Raw genomic sequence first — 13,723 nt, forward strand, 5'->3', positions numbered from 1 at the left:
GTCCTTTTCCTCTTCCTTCCTACTTTCCCACCCCTCATGCAATTTCTGTATTCTACAACATATATAAAAAAAAAAAATGCATATAAACATGAGTATTTGTTTTGGGTTAGGGTAAGGTTATTTTGTTTGTTTTACTAAAACATGATTATATATACATCTCACCTTCCAACTATATGTATCACCTTTTCCTCTTATCTATTAAGTCATAGACATCTTTTTTAACTCATTGTGTTTAATAATAGTTTCTTAAACCAGTGAAATGCATAGCAAGGATTCCTTTAACAGAAATATATCTTTAACATAAAAATTATCTTCATATTTTATCTCATCGTCTTTTAGACTGCACATCCCATGCCCTCTGCTTCCCATCAGGGTAGCCCTTTTTCAGACCTCCTTTATAACTCCCATCCCCATAGTGCACCACATTCCCTGGGAGACCATTTACGGGGCGATTAAAGGCTGGTCCAAAGTTGTGTATGTGCACACACAGATGCGGGGGAGCCCAGGCAGGCAGAGCGTCCCCAGTGCCACAGATGTGCTGGGGGGCGTTTAACAACCCGCTCTTGGGGGTAGGGAGGTAGCCCTGACTGATTGTGTTTACTGACTCCAGTGATTTAAATACTCCTATAGTGGCCTTTTTTAAAGCTACGATGTGACGTCAACCAGCTCCTAACTTTCCTGAACATTCAACGACTTGCTCTCCCCAGTCTGTGTGAATTCCACGTGACTAAGGCTGTGTGGCCAGCAGGAGAAGGCACCGTGGCTTGAACAAGAGGTTTTAGGGTGGATGGAGAAATTTGTCTAAAGGTCCAGCCTCTTTTTCAGGAAATCCAGTGGTCCCATCCCCCTGCTTTGATATGAGGTTGACAGGAGGTTGGAGAGCTCATCTTTGGAAGAATCCTGCAAACCCTGGGAAACTTTAATGTGGAGCCCAGTTTGAGGTTTGACCACCAGGCTTTCATGGGTGTAAGGGATGTATCACCATTTCACCGATGTTGAAGCTCTTTGCCCTGGTGTCCAACAGGAAGTCTATGAAGCCCAGCTCAGAACCAATTTCACTGGCATCCAGAATTCAGAGTAATAGAGAAGAAGGGAGCAGAGGGGCCTAAGTAACTTCTCAGGTGGTCTTTAAACCTACCAGTATCTGAAGACCCCTTTCCTCATGAGTGACTATTTCCCCCATGGCAGCATGACTGTATCTGTCCTAACAGCTCCCAGAAACAAGGCAGTATCCAGAAACTATGGAACAGGGGGATTAAAGTGAAATTTAGTCAATTATGAATCTTTCTATAAAATCTAGTTATTACGATAGCTATAAATATTCCACAAGTTTTTTGCTTACCTTGATTTCACGAACTTAAATTAAGGGACATTAAAGGGAAGCTTTAAAGAAATGGAAATCTAGATACGCCAATAATTTTTTAACTTTAGCATTTTCCTGGGCTACATTTGAATCACTTATCCTGATTCTTTTTCTCTAAGTACCAGGAATTTGCCATTTTTACTCCAGGGGCACCTTGCCCCTTAAAGAAGGAAGGGGTTTTCATTTTTGCCCCTTAGATGCATTGATTAGCCTTGGGATCCTGCCCCTTTTCTGGTTATCTCCTTTGCCAAAAAAAAAAAAAGAAGCCTTCTCCATTTATCATTCCTTGGGGCTCAAAACTGCTCAGGGGTCTAAGGAAATAGAGAGATCAGAAAGAGTTAAAAGCTTTGCTTGGGGGTGCATACATTCATTTCACAGATATTTACAGGATACCTATAGAGAGAGAAGTAAAAGGTAGATTGTATTTTGTAGGTCTCGACTCATCCTCTGAGTAGCTACTGGCAGTAGAAGTGCAGCCATGCTGTGCTGCCCGTCCAGATATCTCTTCCACATGTTGTACGGGTCAAGTCCATCTTTACACGTCTGTGGATACAGATGATGTTGACAGCCTCTGGGGATATTTACAACTATATCTCTTTCCCCTACTATTGCCCAGATCTTTGGCCAGAAAGAATGCCTCGGTTTTTGAATGTTGACTGCCAGGTCGATCCATTTGTTGTTGGGATAAGCAAGAAGTCTCCATTTTACCACATTATTGGAAGTCATCTTTTAATATGTCCTTAGCATATTCTTTTCCTCTCCCCACTGATTTTTCCTAATTCAACTCTCCACACTGAAGATTATTTTGCTTGTGAACTATCCTCTCTCCCCCATATGGGTTAAAAGCTACAATATCATACTAAGCCAACTTTCCCCTGTGTTAGCCAACAAATTCCATCCTCGAGCTTGTTGAAGTCTGTAAAATAGCCATTAGGAACACTGAGGACCTCTCTTACTGTAAAGAGCCACCTCCAAAGCTCTGTTCCTTCTCTGCCCTTCAGTGCCACCCTGGGTGTCCTTCTTATATGTTCCAAAAAGGTCATATCATAGGATTTTGCCTCATGTCCCCCGACAACCATGCTTCAGAGGTTTTATTAAAAGTCATGAAAGGCTTTCTGTTCCAACTGTGTCCACACAAAAGAATCATTAATGATTTCACCTTTGGTTGCCAACTAACCAATTTTTTCTTTGCTGATGGAAGTCATGGGCATTTCCAAAATCCTAACCCGCCATGCCCCCCAGTCACCAGGCTAACCAAAGTTTCCATGTCACCTGTGTGTGTGCTTCCACCCAACAGCAAGGCTCCTAGCCATGGAGTACCCCAGAGAGAAACGAGGGCAAACAAATGGAAGACCAAGAAACTCGATGGCCACTCCTTCCCCTTATTACTATTAAGAAATAGTAGTAATACCTAAATGAGTCTCTTTTCAAGGGCACGGCTAAAGCTGAGAGCTGCACTTCACTTAAAAAAATCAGCCGTGGTTTGAATTAGTGAAGCATTAACAATAATACCAACACTCTTTTCCTGGTCACTCTGTTGAAAGGAAGTATACTGAGCATAACCTTTGGTTCTGATTGGGAAAGGTACTGTAATTTCTCAGTGTCCCATGAAAATCACTTGAATGGATCCTGTTTAAGCATGTCAGCCGGAAATATTATTTATAAAAGGAAGATGAACCTGTAAAATGTGGAAAAACTTCATTTAAAAAAACTCTAGTTCTTAATACTTTCCTCACTAAGGGCCCATATGAATTAAGCAGGGTTTGTTTGAATGTTCTCAAAACTCCCCAAATCTTTCACTTAACACATCTTTTTCTGAACAGTTTTAGCTCAGAAGAAAATCGCATTTTTGATGGAATTTTACAGACTCAAGGACAAAGATACAGGTGGCCAGATTTTGGATAGCATTTACTTTCAACGTAGACTTGTATGGTAAGCTGTGCTTAAAGATTGATTACCCTGATTTATGGAGGATGGCAGCTCTGCGTCTTCTATAGGATGCTGCGTTACCCCATGGTTCTCCCATCTTCTGCCCTCCAGTCCCATGTGCAGATGCTGTCCTCCAGTCAGTGTCTTTAGGAAGTCACGGAGATCTTTATGAAGTAGCCTGCATTACAACAAATGAGATTATATTGGTGCCAAATCTTTGAACCCAAATGTACTTGGTTCAATAGAAACAATGAAATTTTTCATGAAATATTTTAACATGGGAAAGGACAGTTTGGTGGTTCTCCAAGTACATGAACTAATCTTTAAGATAATATGAACACCCATGACTTGCATGGCATAACAGGGCTGCCAAGCTCCTTTGGCTGGATTTGAATTCTCTTAAAAAACTAAAAATTAAGGCATCTTCATCAAGTGTTTGCTAAAGAGCCTTGTGGGGGACTGAATGGAATGGAGTCACTGAAAAAAAAAAAAAAAGATGGATGATAGCATTTTCATCTGTTTTTTTATCTATTAATACCTATTCTCAATTTATAATTAATATAAGAACAAAGTATTCAGAATGGCATTAGAGTGCAATTCACAAAAACAGTCCATTAGCCAACAAGCCATAACAGCAGTATCCATCCTTAGAACATCAACAATATTCTGAAATAAAACTGATAGCTAAAGGAGCAGTAGTCTCCTTATGAGTCAAGAATGGTGACGTCCAGGGTCAGCAGGAGGCTTAGAGGCCATCTGGTCCTATGTCCATGCGAGACTAGAACATCTCAGCAGCATCTCCGTCTTCGAAGGACGACAAGCTGTGCTTCCATCAGACATATCTCCAGTTCCCAGAGGTTCGCCACACTTCAGTATCATGGCGTAAGAGGCTGAAGCTGTTCTCTGGATATTTTACCTGCTTTTTTTTTTTTTTCTGTTATCATTGGGTTCTTTTTCAATCACAGAAGTGGGCCGCAATTTAAAAAAGAAAAAGTGGTAGAAACAATGCTTTAAACCAGATGGTGCTCTTAAATGCATTAAAGTCAAAGACGTATAAAAGAAACCATTTCAGCATGAGTTAAACGAAATGAGTGAAGAAATTATCATCTTCTGTTGGTCATTCCTATGCCCAGCCTGTGCATTTTCTGAACCACAGTTAACATGGGTTGACCGTTTATCTTTTCTTTTAAGAGTATTATATGACTTCAGTAAGGACTTCACACAAATCTGAAATTTATGTCTTCTCTGGACAGCTGACTCCAGTTCTTCTGAGGATTAAACCCATTCTTCTTGCTGAGTTTTGGCCCATAGTAATCTTGAATTTTGTGATTATCTTAGAAACAAGTCCTTTTTGCTGTAGAACAAGGTTAACGACTGCCTTTCAAGTTTCCCTACCTTCAATTCCCTGATGATACCTTGATGATACCTTTAGTAGAGTAATTTTTTTTAAAGAATTATACTTTGATTAGTGGGCTTTTCTACAGATAATTTGAAATCAAATATTAAAACATTTACACTAATTTCTAGGTTTGACGAATTGACAGAAAATAAAAATGCTAAATAAAACTATTATTAGTTTTATTCGTAGCAGGTAAGTCAAATCACCTCAGTAGTTCCCTTAAGGCCTGTTCCACATTGTGGCCACAGCAGAAGTGAGTTCCCTCGCGAGCTGGGCAGCCTTCATAATGCAGGCCAGGAGCATTCCCAAAGTGAAGGGCCTTGTTTATGAGTAACCAGTCCATTTTGCCCTTCATTTCTTTGAGGAAGAATAAAAGGAGTACTTTGGGTCCTCATAGAAGTTTCAAAGGGCAGTTTCTGTTGCTTTCTTTTAGCATCTGCATTTTTTTGATCCCACATATGGGGCCCACACATGGTCCACTGTGCCCTTTTGGAACAAAGCCAGAAAGGAAAAGAATGTTGCCCTTGAATTTTGTCCATTTCAGACTTTCCTGATGGCAGCATCTCAGCATTCAAGTCAGTTTCAGTTTGGAAGTTTGGCTAATTTCTATCATTCTAAGGTGAATGATTAGCCTAAAGTCTTGGAGACAACTCAGTCTTGCTTGACATTTTCAAAAGCTTTTGATTACGATTTCCATGGTTTACAGTGTCATTAAATCCAGAACTCTTCTGTTCTTACATCTCAAATCAGTGTAAAAGCATTAGGCATGGTCTGCAGAAGAACTCACTGTGCTACCGATTGCCATTAACGACAGCAAGTCTCTCCAGCATTAGGCAGAGCTGTACAAAGTACCTGGGCAGGCCTGAAATTCTGGATCCATAGATAAATGTCAAAACAACAAAGGAACTCCTTCCTTTCTGTCAAATAGTAACTTCCTACTGCTTTGGAGCAGACCTAGCAGTTCCTGAACAGTGAAACGAGAGGGGTAGCCCTGGACTCTCCTGTGAAAATCCTTAACCAAGGTCATCAATTTCTTATCCATCTATTTGCAAAGAATTTTCAGGATGGATTCATCATTTCATTTATCAATCTCCACTCAATATTTTCAAGACATGTAAATTATTCTTCATTCTCTACACAAGTACTCTGGAGAAAAGGCTAGGCTTCTTTTGAGAAATTAGAAACCATTGGGAAAAATACACGACCCTGGAGAGGGTGGTGACTCGCACCACTTACTTAGCTGCTCTATTAGTAAGTGACAGGAATGGCCTAATGAGGCCGTGCTTTGATCAGCTGCAATCAGCGCCATTTAATTTTCCCTCTCCATTGGTGTTCCACCTTTGAGAGTTACATGAAGAATAAGATAAAGACACACTTAAGATTACTCCTGGATTTTTCAAGCACATTTATGTGATCTATTATAATGCTTTTCAAATGAAAAGATAAAATGAGAGATCTATCAGACAGTGTGAAAAGACTGTTTATTTACTTTTTTTTTTTAACCTGTTCATTTAATAAATATTTGTTGGGCGGGCCATGGTGGCTCAACAGGCAAGAACGCTTGCCTGCCATGCCTGAGGACCCAGGTTCGATTCCCGGTGCCTGCCCATGTAAAAAAATAAAAATAAAATAAATATTTGTTAAACATCTAATATCTACCAGGCTCTGTGCACGTAAAATGATGAGCAACATAAAACTTGTCTCTGTCTTCTGGCACTTTCAGTCTGGTGCAAGATGCAGACACTTGCAATGCAGTCTACAAGTGCTAAGGCAGGACAAATTCACTTCACAGTGATGGCACATGGAAGCCCCAGTGGTGGCTGAGAGAAGGTGGGGAGGTTTCCCAGAAGAAATAACATATAGGTGAACCATGATATGTAAACAGGAGTACAGCTGAGAGAGAATATCAAGCCAAAGGGATAGCATTTCAGTTCCTCTGAGTCAAAAAGGAACATGGCTACAATAAGGATGAAACTTGAAGACATCACGTTGAGTACAATAAGTCAAATGCAAAAAGACAAATATTGGATGACTTCACTTACATTAAATGCTTAAAATAAGCAAATTCACAGAGACAAAATAGAGTACAGATTTCCAGGGTCCAGAATGCATAATGGAGTGATGAAAAGGTTTTGGTAACAGATGGTTAGTGATAGTATACAATATTCTGAGTGATTAAAGTCCCTGTATTGTACATATAAAAGCTGTTAAATGGAAAATTTTGTGTGATATATTTGTGACCACAATGGAAAGTTTTTAAACTTTAAAAAATACATTGACTTAGACTTAGTAATCACGTGTTGCACTCTATTTAATATGAGGACAGTTTCTAATGAACTTATACCTAAAATTGGAACATGGGTGTCTCCTAGAATAGACAGTTGTCCAGAAATGAGACCAAAGAGGTCTTCATTGTCAAGAGCAGATGCCACTGAATGGGCTTCGACATGGTCAGATTTATTTTTTGAAATGTCAAACTGGGGGCAATGTGGAGAGTGGACTGGAAAGCACGAAGCAAGGATCCCTACTGCAGTAAGCTGGATGAGAGGTGAGGGTGGTGGCCCTTGAACCATGGCAATGAGGATGGAAAAGGAAGCCGCCTAGGTGGCACCATGAGAGATTGGGTTTGTGCAATGCGAAGAAGAGAGAACCCAGCATGAAGCTGAGGCCTGGGCAAGGCATGTAGGTAGTGCCATGCCCCCAGGTAGGGAAACTGTTAATGAGCACTTTGGGCAGAAGATAATGAACTTGATTTTTGCACACGGTGCCTTCAATTTGCCTGTAGAACCTCTAAAGGGCAGATGGTCAAGAGAAGGTTAAAAACGTAGGTCTGCGGAGGGCCACAGTGGCTCAGCAGGCAAGAATGCTCGCCTGCCATGCCAGATGACCCGGGTTCGTTTCCCGGGGCCTGCCCATGTAAAAAAATAAATTAAAAAAAAATGTAGGTCTGAAGCTGAAAAGTGAGATTAGGGCAGGAAACTGTTTTAAATACAAAATGGTAAATGAATAGAAAATTTAGATCCTTTTTAATATTTATTTCAGAACTTTTTATAGTTGTTAACTTTGTAAATATCTTCTTAAATCTGCAAAGGAAAAAGCACAAACAATCTCCTGCCTTTGTGCTTTAAGGATCTGTGGCAGCACTGTAATTTCTAATGAGTTTATTGTTTATTTTTAACAGCATTGTTGGCAACCAAAGAAAAAAGTTACAGGGTACAAAATAAATTGCTATAGGAGGAGCTAGGCTGAGAATAGATACATCACGAAATATATTTTTAAGATACTAAAATGAAATATTTCCCACTTTATGGAACAATTGCAATAAATATTTGGTGACTGAAATAGAATAGTTAATTGGATTTTAATTTTTCACTTTTTAAAGCCTTCTTTACTTCTCAGCTTAATAATTTCCAGAATCAGCATCTTAGTGCCTTTGTTGAATTGTACAGGGAAAATTAGCAAATCCTTTCCCTAAATATAGTCCCCTCAGCTGTCTACTAACGACACAGACACAGTAAGTATGTTTGACAAATGAAAATAAGAGACAGCTGATTTGAGTAGGGTCCTAAAGAAGAAAAAGTACATTTGTCTGCAAATAATCCATTTTTCTTGAAAAGCTAAATATTTGCATTGTGCGAAAGAATGAAGAATAAAATAGGCACTTGTGTTTCTTTATTCATCCCTAATTGATTGCTAAAACTCAAAATGTTTTTTGAAACAGTTTACATTGTCAGATCATACTATAACCTATAGAGCAATGAACAAACAGCACAATGCTCGTATACAAAAGTGAGATACATGATGGCTTTTGTATTCTCAAGAAAGTAAAGGGTCCCTCTAGTGTGCTTGTGTGTTTTTTTACCTTGACGATTTTTTTTCTTGTTGATTTTTAATTAAGTGTTTAGCGATAGATTCTTGTTCTGACAAGGCTTTAAGGCCAGGAGAGAGAGCAAAACTTGTCAGTGGTTTCTCTTTCTTCCTGTAGAGACTGGAGAAAAGGGGTGAGTACCCTGCTTGCCTTAAGTTCACAAACAGAGGGTAGTAAGAATGACTTTAAAGGTTCAGGAGGCGTAAGGACTGTCCTATGAATTGACAATCCACAAACGAGCTAAGAGAAACTATACCTCTTTTTGGAAAGGTAGAAGTTTAAATTTATCTGCTACAGAATATTAAACAGTCGCTTGCAGACATGTTTTAGCAACCCATAGAAATCCGAAGTGCGTATCTGTTAACGCACTGTTTTCAGTTAACTCCCCTAGCTAGCTTGGCAAAGCGGCAATGCCTTCAGGGCCGATGAGTTGTTTGCAGTTAATTCTGAGGTCTGCTACTTCTAAATTCCTGTGAGCGAGCGCTTCTCATGTGTTTTTGTAAATAAGCATTGGGGGCTCTCTAAATCTAATGACATTGTGGAGAATAAGCCTAAAATCAAACTTTTTTCCCTAAAAAAGCTTCAATTATTTCTCCTGTTCCAAAGTTTTCCTATGTCTTACGCTGTTAAAAATTAAGAAATGCTATATTCCTTAAAGTTCCTAAGCTTCTAACACTAACAGTAAAAAAAAAAAAAAGATTTAAAATCAAATCTGTAATTATTATGAGAAAAAATTATTATTTAAAACTATTATGTATGTATGTGTATGTGTAGATGTGTGTGTGTGTGTGTGTGTGTGTGTGTGTGTGTGTGTGTGTGTGTTGAGGTGGGAAGTGTTTGTGTCTCCAATCATTGAATTAGCATAGCATGTTGTGCATGAGATATTTTTATAGTTTGACCTCTCTCCCATAACTTGCTTCCCATCAAAATTCAACACCTCTATATTGCATTGTTTTTTTCATCTACCTGTTATTAGAAAATACTCAGATAATGCCAAAAAGGCAACTGTTTATTGAAATGTTAAGAACTGATTATGACATACTTACTTTTAAGATCCTTGGAAAAGAAACATAACTATAAAAAAGTAATCCATAATAGTAGAATTTCAAATATTATGCCATGCCGGTGAAAACTGTGTCTTTGATGCAATGTCAAATTTAAATTTTTCTACTTTTCTGAAGATAAATCCACCACAAAAGAACATTCAACTAGTCAAATGTAGGCATATGTCAAATTTAGTAGAAACTTATTCCATCTGTCTTAGAGGTAACTCCCCTTGCAGGCTCCACAGCAAAGCAATAGCCTGCCAACAATGACTTAGGAATTCCAGCCTTTGTAGAAGACATATTTGATACAGAAAATCCCCTAAACTGCTGTCTGTATGTCTATTTATTGAAATGTTGGGTAATATATAACAACCCCACTCCAGCCCCCAAACCATAAGTACTGTGTCAAGTTGAAATCAAGAAAAGGACATTCTCAGATACCAGAAATGAAGAGTCACTCACAGTGAGAATACTGGGCTGGAGCTCATGTTCAGAGGCTCAGGGGAAATCGGGAAGAAGCTATAGATGAAGCCCTGTGGGCTGGGCGTACAAGGGAATACACCCTTAAAATGAGCTTCATGCACAAGGCTCGGGGTCACTAAAGACTGTTCCATGTATGAAATGGAAACAAAAATAACCTGTGATAACTGAAAGGAAATTTGTTACCTACCCATGGCTGTAAGTAGAAATATAATCAACCCCAAGAAATTGGAAATCTAAGCGTGCTCTTTTGAAGAATATTAGTTCTGAATTAATGCAATCCACAGGTACTGTGTCTCTAAGCTGAGAAATTAATATAAAAAACTTACTGAAAACCAATGCAAATAAGATGAACCCAATGAAAGGTTGACAGTAAATATATGACAACACAGAATAAATGAACCACTGTAAGGGTGAGTTGGCAATAAACAAGATTAGAATTGCACACTGGGAATGGAGACAATGGAACCATTTTAAAGGGACTTTACTTACAATGCTTAAGAAGAATCCCATAAGACAAAAACAGTGTGGTGTGAGAAAGAATAAGATTTAAAAAAATAAACAAATAGAGATTCCAGAAGTGAAAAATAAAGTCACTACAATTTTTTTAAACTAAAAGGGTAATTTAATAGGAAACTAGATATGGTTAGAAGAATCAATGAATTAGAAGAGAGATCCAAGTGCAACATGTAGAATCTAGAACAGAGGGATAAATGAAAAATATAAAAAAGTATTTAAGAGATAGGGAGGAGAGACCGAAAGACCTAAGAGTTTCAGAAGAAGACATTAGAGAGAACAGAGACAAAGTGATAGTCAATGTTATATGGAACATGAATTTTCCAGCATATGGAAAACTGTATATCTTCAATTAGAAGGATTTTGTCAAGTTCTCAGGAGGAAAAGCAAAAGTGCAAACATAGATATATTGTAGTAAAAAATGCTAAAAGTTAATATTATGTGACCTTTTGACAAAAAATAATGTCAAGGAAGAGAAAACATTAGTAGCTACCAGAGAGAGCAGATATATTACCTGCAAAGAAATAATGAGACTGATAGCAGACTTTTCATCAACAATGACAACTGGCAGAAGACAATGAAAACAAACCATAACGGGGCTGAGAGAAAAGAATTGTCATCCCAGAATTCCACATACAGCTAAATTATCACTCAAGTAAAAGTGAAATAAAAATATTAGATATAGGGAATCTGAAAGATTACATTATTATCCCAATGAAAAATTACTATTCAAAAAGGAAATTAACCAAAAAAAGCAGTAGTTGTATGCAAAAATAAACATTGCACAAAGAAACAGTGAGCCAATACTGGCAAATCTAATCTAGTATTGATTGTTAAAAATATTTTTAAGTAGGGCGGGCCACGGAGGCTCACAGGCAGAATTCTCGCCTGCCATGCAGGAGCCCTGGCTCAATTCCTGGTGCCTGCCTATGTGAAAAAAATTTAAATATATATATATATTTTTTAATAGATTAATTTAGAGAGCTTTAAAAACAAGGAAGAACTCCACTAAACCCATCAGAAAAGCTAACATGAAAGAGTTTAATAATATAAAGTGTTGGCAAGACTACAGAGCAACCAGAACTCTCAAACACTTCTTGTAGACATTTAAATTAATACAATTAATTGGAAAACTATTTAGGCATACCGTCTGACCCAGAAATTCTATTCTGTTTGAATAAATCCAGCAAAAATGTGAACATACTTAGCCATGGGAAACATACTGGAATGTTCACAACAGCTTTACTTATAATAAGTCCATAAGAAACTATCCAATGCCTGTAACAAGAAAAGAGATGAATAACTTATATATTCACACACTGGAATATTAAACAATGAGAATGAACAAATTATAGACACACAACAATATGAATGAACATACAAGCACAATGTTGAATGAAGGAGGCCAGGCACCAAAAAGCACATCCTGTATGATTGTATCTATTCAAAGTACAAAATTGGGCAAAACCAATTTATGATATGAGAGGTCAGACTAGTAGTTACCTCTGAAGGAGGCAGTGCCTGCAGGAGTGCCCAAGGAAAGCTCTGGAATGCTGGTGTGGCTCTGTACCTCATGCCGGATACTGCTTAATTACATGGAAGCGTTCCTGTGAATTTCACTAAGCAGCGCACCCATAATATGTGCACTTTTCTGCTGTAATATATACTGCAATGAAAAACCTTTAGAGGAAGGTAATCCCCGCATATTAGTTGTTAATTACAAATAGGCAAAATGACTTTTTCAATGGTTATGTCTAGAGACACTACTCTAACCAAGCAGTCAGACCTCGCATCATCCCAAATGAGCAACACACAGACCGGATATTCAATAATATTGTTGTGTCATTATAGAGTTATTGAACATGATGATGGTGTTGTGCCTTATAGGAAAAGACCCTTATTTTTGCTGAAGTTCTTAGGAGTAGTGTGTTGTGCTATCTGCAACATACGTGAAAGAGAAGAGAAAGAGGGAGAGGGAGAGCAAATTGACAAAATATCCACAATTGGTGAATCTAAGCAAAGGGGACATAGGAATATTGTACTTTGCTTTCAGCTTTTCCATAGGTTTGAAATTTGTTGAAATAAAAAGTTGGGGATGTGATAGATGAAGCACAAGGCACCTTTAGAGTGGTGAAACTATTCCATACGACACCACAATGGTGGATATATTCCATTATGCATTTTTCATAGAGTTGTGTAACACAAAGAGTGAACCCCAACGTAAACTATGGACTTTAGTTACTAATGATACATCAACATTGGTTCATTAATTATAACAATGTACCACACTAATGAGAGATAATAATAGGAGAAATTGTGTGTTATGTGGGGGGGGTGGTGGGGGGGGTGGTATGGGAGCTCTCTGTACTTTCTGTACAACTTTTCTGTAAATCTAAAATGGCTCTAAAAAACAAAGTAGTTTTATTTTTTTTAAGTTGGATAATACTAAGATGGAATTATTGTTTTAGGCAATCAGAACATGAAAGGTTATAAACATTGGAGAGAAATTTGAGTTAAATAATTCTAATGACCTTGTAACATTTGGAAAAGGAAATAGATATGTGATCAATTTTAGATTTTGTTAGTTCAGGTAAACATGTTAAAAATTTAATGGTTAGCAAGAAAACATAAAAATTAAACTATATAACTTCCAAACAAGCAATGAGGAAAAATACACTTGATCTGTTCAGCATAAGACCTACAAGGAAAACAAGAAAAAGAGAGAATCAAAGATAAAGTAATAGAAATGCAAAATATGGTGACATATGCAAAGCTCAATAAATGTAAACATTTTGATCACACCATTTAAAGTCAGAGATTATCAGACTGTATTAAAAATATAAAATCAACTCTGTGCTGCTTACCTGATATATACTTAAAATGAAATAGAGCAAAATGGTGTGCTGGTTTGAGGTTGTTGAGTATCCCAGAAAAACCATGTTCTTTTTTTAATCCAGTCTTGAGGGGACAGACCTATTGTTTAGGATGGAACCTTTTGATTAGTTGTTTTCCTGGAGATGTGACCCTTCTAATTGTGAGTGGGACCTTTTGATCAGTGGTTTCTGTGAAGATACATCTCTGCCCATTCAAGGTGGGTCTTAATCTGCCTACTGGAGCCCTTT

At 37.9% G+C, this 13,723-nt stretch overlaps 1 protein-coding gene and 1 long non-coding RNA gene across 4 annotated transcripts in view; one reads left to right on the forward strand and one right to left on the reverse strand.

Moving 5' to 3' along the window:
• Positions 1–13,723, forward strand: part of CCDC192 (coiled-coil domain containing 192) — a 248,895-nt gene that overhangs the window by 120,845 nt on the left and 114,327 nt on the right. The window lies entirely within an intron of this gene.
• LOC143664887 (uncharacterized) overlaps positions 3,274–13,723 on the reverse strand; it is a 71,215-nt gene continuing 60,765 nt past the window's right edge. The window contains exon 6 of the long non-coding RNA XR_013166647.1: positions 3,274–3,470. This is a non-coding gene — a long non-coding RNA (uncharacterized LOC143664887). The remainder of the gene's footprint in view (positions 3,471–13,723) is intronic.

This window comes from Tamandua tetradactyla, chromosome 20 (assembly GCF_023851605.1).
Source record: "Tamandua tetradactyla isolate mTamTet1 chromosome 20, mTamTet1.pri, whole genome shotgun sequence".
NCBI lineage: Eukaryota > Metazoa > Chordata > Mammalia > Pilosa > Myrmecophagidae > Tamandua > Tamandua tetradactyla.